The sequence below is a fragment of the Lactuca saligna genome, chromosome 5, assembly GCF_052625555.1.
Source record: "Lactuca saligna cultivar CGN05327 chromosome 5, ASM5262555v1, whole genome shotgun sequence".
In the NCBI taxonomy this organism is placed as follows: domain Eukaryota; kingdom Viridiplantae; phylum Streptophyta; class Magnoliopsida; order Asterales; family Asteraceae; genus Lactuca; species Lactuca saligna.
This window is the reverse complement of record NC_136421.1, coordinates 48,055,762-48,065,726: the sequence shown is the minus strand read 5'-3', so window position 1 is coordinate 48,065,726 and position 9,965 is coordinate 48,055,762.

Genomic DNA, 9,965 nt, shown 5'->3' with positions numbered 1-9,965 from the left:
CATACATGTTGTTTGTTTATGTGATATGTTAGAAAAGCATGCTAGAGTTAGGCTAGGGATCTTCAGGAAGTGCATGATAGAGTTGCCTGATTGTGATTCCTGCTAGCCTAGGGTCTCCTTTTACGAGAGTTTCAGTGTTCCTCTAGGAGTGAGGATAGAGTGCTTGCTATGTTCGTTAGTGCTTGGGGCATTGTGATGATACTTGAGACAAATATGGGTAGGTGTGGAAGGTACTATGGGCCCGTACTACTGAAAGCACAGGACCCATACGTGTTTCAAGGAAGTCATAACCCCTGGGCGGTTGATTAGAGAGTCATTCTGGTTGGTTATGTGAGGTTTATGAGGATCTCATGGTGTATTGCAAAATGGTGATTACGAGGCGTTTCGAGGCAGGATCCTGTTCGGGATCAGGAGCGGGAGAGGGTGGTCAGGAGGGGTCAGCACCACTCGAGGTTGTTGGCCGTATGAGTACGGACGAGTTGGATGCTAGGATTCGTGAGATCCTGCATGATGAGGTTGCTGCTATGTTCCGGGCTGAGTTGCCGGAACTATTTGGGTTGATCAAGACTGCCATGATTGAGTACTTTGATGAGCACTATGCAGCTCTTACGGAGACGGCTGCCGCGGCGGCTACAACGGATGTAGCAGCGGCATGAGGAGGAACCAGTATAGGTTTTTAGTATCAGGACATCGATAATACGAAGCCCCTACTTTCGATGGAGTTCAGGATCCAATCGTTGCGATGCGATGGTTGTCGAATGTAAAGGGATGTTTCTTCACATGTTCATGCCCTGCTGATTAGAGGGTGAGGTGTGCTCTGAACCTGTTAAGGCTCGGGGCGAAGGATTGGTGGAGGTTGATGGGGTCTTATTCTGATGCGCAGCGGGCTGTGGTTACATGGGATCAGTTCTGGGAGATGTTCAACACTCGTTACGTTCCACGAGTTGAAAGAGAGAGGTTGGCTCAGGAGTTCCTGGAGCTGAAGCAGGATACATAGTCGGTGACGGAGATCACCAGGATGTTCATAGAGAGGGAGATGTTTTGCCCGGAGTTTGCTTTAGAGCAGGTTCAGATGTCCCGATATCGAGTATACTCAAGAGGGACATTAGGCAGTTTGTGTCCACGCAGAGATGTGATACCTTGTTAGAGTTGTAGGAGGCCGCCAGGTGGCGTGAATTGGAAATTGAGTTGCAGTTGAGAGAGCAGAGGCAGGCCCCGACACAGTCGCTGCTGGCGTCGAAACTGTCCAAGATCGTTGATTCTAGGTTGGGAGATTAGGGCAGCCGCACTTGTGGGAAGTGTGGGAAGAGTCATACCGGAGTTTGTAGGTCCGGTGGTGTGTGCCGCAAGTGCGGGAGAGAGGGGCATTATGTGAGGGATTGCCATCAGTCAGCCCCAGTTCAGGATATGATGATTTGTTATCAGTATCATCAGGTTGGTCACATGAGGGTCAACTGTCCGCATCTTACTGCCGAACTGGTGCAGGCTCCAGCACCGGGCACTTTGAGGATTACGGGTGGAGGTCAGGGTGGAGCAGAGCCGCCGAGGGCTCAAGGACGTGCTTTTCAGCTTATAGCAGAGGAGGTCAGGGCAAAGCCGGATACAGTTGCGGGTATGTTTCCTTCTTGATATCTTATTATCTTATGATTGTTATGGAGTATTTTATATCTGCTAGTCTCGTCTGCGTGATTCATGGTATGGTATTCGTTCGTATTTCGCCGGGTTTATCGTATGATCAAGGGTTTTGGTATTGCGAGTCTTTGTTGGTTATCATCCATGGGAATTGTTGATGGGGAATTAGGCTTTTTGGTCTGCGTGTCGCATATAGCATTTACAAGTGGAGGAGTACTCAGCTGAGGGTCGAACTCCCTTAGAGCACGAGATGTGCGCGGTGAATCTAAACTGTAAATATTTCAAATTTTAACATCCACAATGTGAAAAAGCTCCGATCAGTTCAGATTCACACTATGAATCTGAGGAGGTTCACAATGTGAATCTGAACAGGTTTACAATATAAATCTGAACAGAAATATCATTTTTTTTTTAAACATGAATATGAATGTATGTTTAAAAAGTACAAAAAATATGAATTTTGATATATTTATTAATTTTTTTCTATAAAAAATAGACCTTAATTTTTTTCATCAAATAAAATGAAGTGATTTTTTTTTGAAAAAAAAAATTTATTTTTTATATATCATCATTAATCTCTATGGAAAGAGGACGAAAAATCATGAACAACAGTATATTCGGTTTTTTTTGATAAAAAAATGGCCTAAAAAATTTGAACGGAAAAAAGTGGTGAGTTTTTTTTTTGTAAATTGTGGATTTTTTGGTATAATCCGGTGTGTGTGCGTCAAATGTAAAAGTGTAAATCTATTTTCTTGGCCGTTGATCGTTATGATTTCCGACGCTCACGATTGGTTCTTTGGTTAATTACGATTCTTTATTGAACCTCACCATATATATATATATATATATATATATATATATATATATATATATATATATATATATATATATATATAGCGGTGTCAATTTATGACACGACACGACAAAAATACACGAAACGAAACGAAATCGGAACGAAATCAAAATTCGAATTTGTGTTCGTGTCGTGTTCGTTTCAAGATTAAAAAACACGATGTCGTGCCGTGTCGTGTTCGTGTTCATAAATCGACACGAAATTGACACGATTAAGCATATGGTTGTCGTGTTTTTCGTGTTTGTCGTTTTTGTCATGTAATATATCTTTAAGTATAAATGAAATACACTAGTAGTTATGTAATATCATCTTTGTCGTGTCGTGTTGTCTTGTCGTGTTTTAGTTGGTTCGTTTTCATGTTAATGAAAAAAACACGACATCGTGTCGTGTCGTGTTCGTGTCATCCAAAACCTTGTCGTGTCCTGTTGTGTCAGACAAAAACACGACACGACTGCCCGATTTGACAACCCTATATATATATATATATATATATATATATATATATATATATATATATATATATATATATATATATATAGGAGGGTTCAATTGAGAAAAAAAAAGGTTGAGAATGGGAGAATAATTCTCAGCCACATATTTATTTTTTCCGCAAAACACTTAGACGTACCGTCGGAAATAGATAATGGATAAACATGTGTTTTCCAACCAAATATGTTTCCTTAAACTATGCTAATCATTATCTTAATATACACAAAAACATACTTTTTTGTTTTTTTTTTTAGAAAGCCATTATTATCGAAAAATTATTTTAAATATATCAAAATTCATAATTTTTTATTCTCTATAAATAGACATCTATATTGATATACTTTTAAGATAAAATAAAAAATTTATTTTTTTTAGAGTTTCAGCTCTCGTTATTAATAAGTGAATAAAAAAATGTATCAGATTTTTATTACAGTATATTCGTTATTCACTTATGAATAAAACGTATGCGTAACTTTTTTAGTATCGTTCATATATGAATACGACACGTAATTTATTCATATATGAATAAAACATTTATCAGATTTTTATATTGATATATGAATAATGTAACGACCCAAAAATCACGACCAAAAATTTCTTTAAAAGCATTACTAGAATCATATTTATAAAAATTGTATCATAAGTCATAACATAAATTCTCGAGTATTAATTCAAAACATAATATCATTATCAGAGTCGAACATTCCCAGGCTAACTGACTACGGTCTGTGCACTGCAATCTCCCCGAGCTCCTCTTTTGAAAACTGGGTACCTGAAACCAAAACCGAAAACCGTAAGCACGAAGCTTAGTGAGCTCCCCCAATCTAACACATACCATACAAAAACATATAAACCACATACTGGGCCTTGCCCACTGCATCGGACCAATGTCCGGACTAACTGGGGCCTTACCCCCTACATCGGATCGAAGTCCGGAAACTGACTGGGACCTTGTCCCCTGCATCGGACCGAAGTCCGGACTAACTAGGGCGTTGCCCCCTGCATCGGACCGAAGTCCAGAAACTGACTGGGACCTTGTCCCCTGCATCGGACCGAAGTCCGGGCTAACTGGGGCCTTGCCCCCTGCATCGGACCGAAGTCCGGAAACTGACTGGGACCTTGTCCCCTGCATCGGACCGAAGTCCGGGCTAACTGACTGAACATAGCATAGCATAACATATCAACTAGCATGAACACATATACTGCATACTACATCGGGCCGTAGCCCGGAACACATAACACATAACACATAGCACATAAATCCTGTCTGAGCCACGAAGGCATCAAACATACTAACTACTGCATCGGGCCGAAGTCCGGAAACTACTGCTAACTGGACGGGCCGGCATTGTGGCCTTAGACACGTCCCTACTGGAAGGAAACTCACCTGAGACTGCTGAACTGATGATGCTAATCCTCTTGACTGCTACTTGATCTCTAACTCCGAACTGCTGCTCCACTAGCTCCTCAAGCTACCAATATCAATATAACACTTAGTCCGACTGACCTCCAAAGGTTACTAGGTCAAATCTGGTCAAGGTCAAAATCCTGGTCAAAGTCAACCTTCCGGGTCAACCCTACTCGCCGATTCTATCTACTGACTCGCCGAGTTCATATGCCCTGAGTCTTTCTTATTCGCGACTCGACTCGCCGAGTCAATCCATGACTCGCCGAGTCCAACTAGGTCCAATTCCTGTCCTGTCCAACTCGCTGAGTCACCACCCGACTCACTGATTCGGGTCTCGACTCGAAGGGTTTAGGGTTTCGCGATCTGACTCGCCGAGTCCAAGAACAGACTCGCCGAGTCCTAGACAATCTTCAACCAACTCGTCGAGTTGTTCATCCAACTCGCCGAGGCCATGCCTATCTTCATCCGACTCGACGAGTTGTTCATCCTACTCGTTGAGTTCCTCCTCACCTTCAAGCTACTCACCGAGTCCACTCGAAGGACTCGCCGAGTCTATCCATTCCTCAATCCATGCAGTGGCTTTTCGAGCCAAACTGAACTTCCAACTCCTAGATCCATACTTCTAGGGCCTATTCCCCACGTAAAGTGGCAAACTTTACGTGTAGATTGAGAGATCTAAGCTCAAAACACACTAAATTCGGGTTTATGGCAAACATGCTTCTTCAACATACCAAAGGCTGATACTTTAGGGGATTCTAGACCAAAACCAACATGGATATGAGGTAGCAACCTCAGATCTGAACCTCCAACTCGAATTGGTTACATATCATACCAACAATGGCCAAAACCCACACATAAGAGTAGATCTAGATGAAAAAGAGAGTCCAAGCAACAACTTATTACCTCCACTTGGTCTGAAATGACTCCACAATCCAGATCTACAATCCCTTCTTGCACCTCCAAGGTCTTTCTTCCTCCTCCAAGCTTAATGCATTCTTCAAGGCAAGATCTAGCTCCAAAAACGGAAATGGCGGCTAGGGTTTGATGTTCTGGGGTAGAGAGGCAATAAATGAACCCTAGGAAGGAGAATGAGACACTTAAATAGGCTCCAAGTTCCCGGGTTTAGGGTTTTCCCCGTTCAGACCCAACTCGCCGAGTCTCCCTGGCCGACTCGCCGAGTCGGTCGCTTTCACCACAACCCGGATCCCGCTCGGACTCGCCAAGTCCCTCCATGGACTCGCCGAGTCTCCCCTAAACTTGAGGTTTTCTTTATTTTCTTGGGTTTCCAAACTTTGGGGTGTTACAACTCTCCCCCACTTAAACTAAACTTCGTCCTCGAAGTTTGCTACGATCAACTACCTTTGAGCTGCCTCCAACTCTCGGTCTGGAAAAATCTAACACCCTTATGCCCAGCACGCCAGCCACTCACCATGCCGATCACTACTGTTGGTACATACTGAATCTTTCTCCTTTCCATAATTTCCTCAACGATACTTCCTCCGACTGAAAATCCTGTTTGCCTCTCAACTGCCTACTGGATGCACTGAGACTACCCTTGCTCAACTATTCTGCCAATATCTGAGTTTCCATCTCCCACCGGTCACTACACTCCATCGCAATCTCCTAGCCGCTCCTAGCGACTCCGTAAGATACCCCGACTGTCCATAACTGTCCCATCTATTCTGTCATCCATACTGAATCAGCTTGCTTATATCCCATCTGATTACTCAACTCCTACTAACTCGAGTCTTTCATCCCGAAGAAAAGCTACCTGCCTAGCTATCTTTACATGTCACTTACACTCGGCCGAAGGCTCAACTGATCCTGCTGAGAGAGACTTGTCATTTCCAAATCAACCAACTATACCGTCAACACTTGTATTCCAACTCAAATACAATACTGACCCAAAACTCTGAAACCTTTCAAACACTGAATTGTCTGCAATACTGAACCTGCCTGAAACACTAAACTGCCTGAAACGTTGATCTGGCTGAATCACTGAGCTGCCTGAAACACTGAGTTGGCCGAAACACTGAGCTGCCTGAAACACTGAGCTGCCTGAAACACTGAACTGGCTGAAACACTGAGCTGCCTGAAACACTGAACTGGTTGAAACACTGAGCTGCCTGAAACACTGAACTGGCTGAAACACTGAGCTGCCTGAAACACTAAACTCAAATCCAACTGTGGAGTCAAAGGACTCCTCCCTTAGTCGCTTCCACGACTTCTGAATGAAATCTTCCTCAAGGACTAGTTTCCACTAGTTATCCTGTCACTGTGGCTCTAACAACCTTCCGATCCAACCGATCGGGTCCATACTTCACATCCTGACATCATCCATTCTATGACTAATAACATGATGGCTCCCAGACTGACGGTAGCCCTTAACATACCCGAACCTCAACGGTCCACTGCTACTCTGATCTCATAACTGATGTGACGATCTATAGCCAAGATTCGCTGACTTAGCCATAACTGAACCATTTGGGAAATCCGAATCTAATCCGTGGATTCCCATATTCCCACCGCTGCACCCGAACGGGTGGGAATTACTACATTCTCGCGTTCAGCCACGCGCTCATGCTGCTACCAATCTGATAAAAGCCACGGCTACACCCGCGGATTCACAAGTCTCAAATACTATATGGCTGCTAATGAACGCTACGGCTACCCCCGTAGGCTTACAACACTCTACTACTATCTGACTGCTAGTGAATGCTACGGCTACCCCCATAGGCTTACAACACTACTACTACTATCTGACTGCTAGTGAATGCTACGGCTACCCCCGCAGGCTTACAACACTCTACTACTATCTGACTGCTAGTGAATGCTACGGCTACCCCCGCAAGCTTACAACACTACTACTACCATCTGACTGCTAGTGAATGCTACGGCTACCCCGCAGGCTTACAACACTACTACTACCATCTGACTGCTAGTGAATGCTACGGCTACCCCGCAGGCTTACAACACTACTACTACTATCCCGAGGACATCCTGACTATCCCTATTCCCGCTAGTGATTCTTCATCCCGATTTCTCAAACCAGCCCTCAGTCTTTGAATTCTGCATCATCCTCGACATCTTATATCCTTGATATACTTAGTGCTTCGTCGAGGAATTCTCCGGCTTGGTTCCCAACCCAACTGTCTACTAATCCGGATACAAGAAGCTATTGTTGGGAAGTTTCCAACCTCCCAACTCCTGAATCTACGCAACCTGCATGCTGCCTCATACACTGGCTACTAATACAAAACATCTCTTGTTGCCCGCTCTCGGGTTCCTCATTCCACTCACTTGAGTCTTTACAGGTGGTCCTCAAATCCTGGATTCCTAACCAGTTTCTAACCATCTCCATTACATGAACCCACTGCTGGGAAAAGTTCTCGAACTCTCAATTCTGAACTTCTCAATCCATCCAGCACTGTGCTACTACCACTTCTTCTCAGAGGCCGCGCACTCATCCTGAGTGACTCTTATCCATGTATACCCGGAGGGTTCTCCCCCACTTCGATCCTGCTTACCCCTTGCTGCTTCACATTCAAAAGAGATCCCGACCTTTACTACCATTCCAAAACTTCTACTGGGGAACCCAAGCCCGCCAGGTAGGAATTTGACCATTCCATCCAAACCACTATCCACTCCGAACTAGCGAAACGAACCAGATCTCTCCCTACCATGCTACAGTTACTGCATCCTCCGAAACTTCTCCATATGAGCACATCCCCTAACTACCAACCAATTATCCGAGGTATGAAAATGGCATATGACGTAATCACAAGCAAGCCACTCCATAACACAACACTTATACCACAATTGATGCAGAAACCATAACAATATAATCATAACATAAGCTGACAAACACAAAGTTACATACCTCCATTACTCAGTGCTGCTCGAATCCCTGCTGAAATCTACCGGAGAAACTCGGCTCCGAGCCGTAGGCACCCTTGCCCGGCCTTGACAACCACTGACGGTACTTGAAGTTCCAAGGGCAGGAGCTGGCGCCTGCCCTGCTGAATACAAACTCGAACAGTGGGCCTTCTTGTGGCCCCTCTGACTGCAATGGAAACACAACGGATCAAGTCCCTGGGCGATGGTAACAACACAGTCTCTGCTAAAATGACCAATCTGGCCGCACTTGAAACACCCAGCATCGCCACCACTTCTACGCCTACACACACCCATGTGCGTCCTTCCGCACTTCCCGCATCGACTGCGGCTCTGATAGTTCCTCGTCCTCAAATCTGAACTCTTGGGCCTCTTACTCGAACCTGTGGCAACCTGAGTCTCATCCATTTTCCTCTTCCCTTCTGACTCCCTGCCCGACTCTCGCTCCTGTGTTACCCCAACGGTAACGTCTGCTGACTGAACAACAGATGTCTGATCCTGAAGCCTCGCTATCAATCTATCAGTGATCCTCACGACCATGTCTGGCAGACCCTCGCGAATGGCTCGCGAAACTTCCTCAACTATCCAATCATGCAATGGTTTCTCTTGGAGACAGAATGCCCCACACACCCCTGCCCACTGATAGCAGAAACTAGAAATGGGATCTCCCTCCCTGATGGATCCCTGAACTCCATAAGATTCGGGACCTAGACGAGCCCCAATCTGTCCTGAAACTAACCCGGCCCTAAAGGCCTCAAGATGACTGTCCATGAGCTCCACAATAGCCTCTCTAACTGAACCGAAAATCACTGGAGTCTGATCAATGATGTTGCGCATAATCTCTGCGGAAATGAAATCCCTTATCTGATCATCAAGCTGCCCGACTCTAAAGCCCGAGCCAGACCCCTCCCCTGCACCTGAACTGCCAACTGATATCTCGCGCAACGTCACCATGCTGAAAATATAACAATCCCTGATCAATTACATACTACTGCTGAGGGATCTCTCACATACTCTACTAGTTCCTTGGTTTCGCCTCGGCCCCTCTTGAATCGAGTACGGATCCTCTGCTTTCAGTAGTATGGGCCCCTACTACCTTCCATATCTATCCGTACTTTCCTCAAGAGTTACCTCAACTCCACCAAGTCCCCTTTACTCTTCTACTGATCTCTACTACTCTCATCCTAGGCTTGCCCTAGGGAACCTCTAACTCTACCCAAACAGTCCTCAGCTGCTGAAGGCCTCCTTGTAATGCCAATTAGTCACCACCTGAATACCATCACATGTGACGAGGCTCAGATAATCCTTCAAGTAAAGGACTCGTCCCTACAACGGTTGGACTCAAACGAGAGCTGCGCAGTAGGGCCAAATCCAGCACTCTGAGATTATTCAACCCTGATCACATGTGATGAAACGTATTCACCTAATGGCTAAATCTCATCACTTAGAGTCCCACAAAGCACAAAGCAAGCAGCATTCGAATAAGGGAAACATACTCAGGCAAAACAATTCTCATAACAAGAAACTGCACTAGCATATAATGCTAAGCTTATACTTTCAGGCATAGCCTACACAGGCTATCCTACTACTGTCTACTCATTACTAGCATGCAATTCTCATCAAGCTGGAACACATAAAGCAGGCACATAAGGCATCATCCTAGATCCTTAGTCCTATTCTAGCATGCTG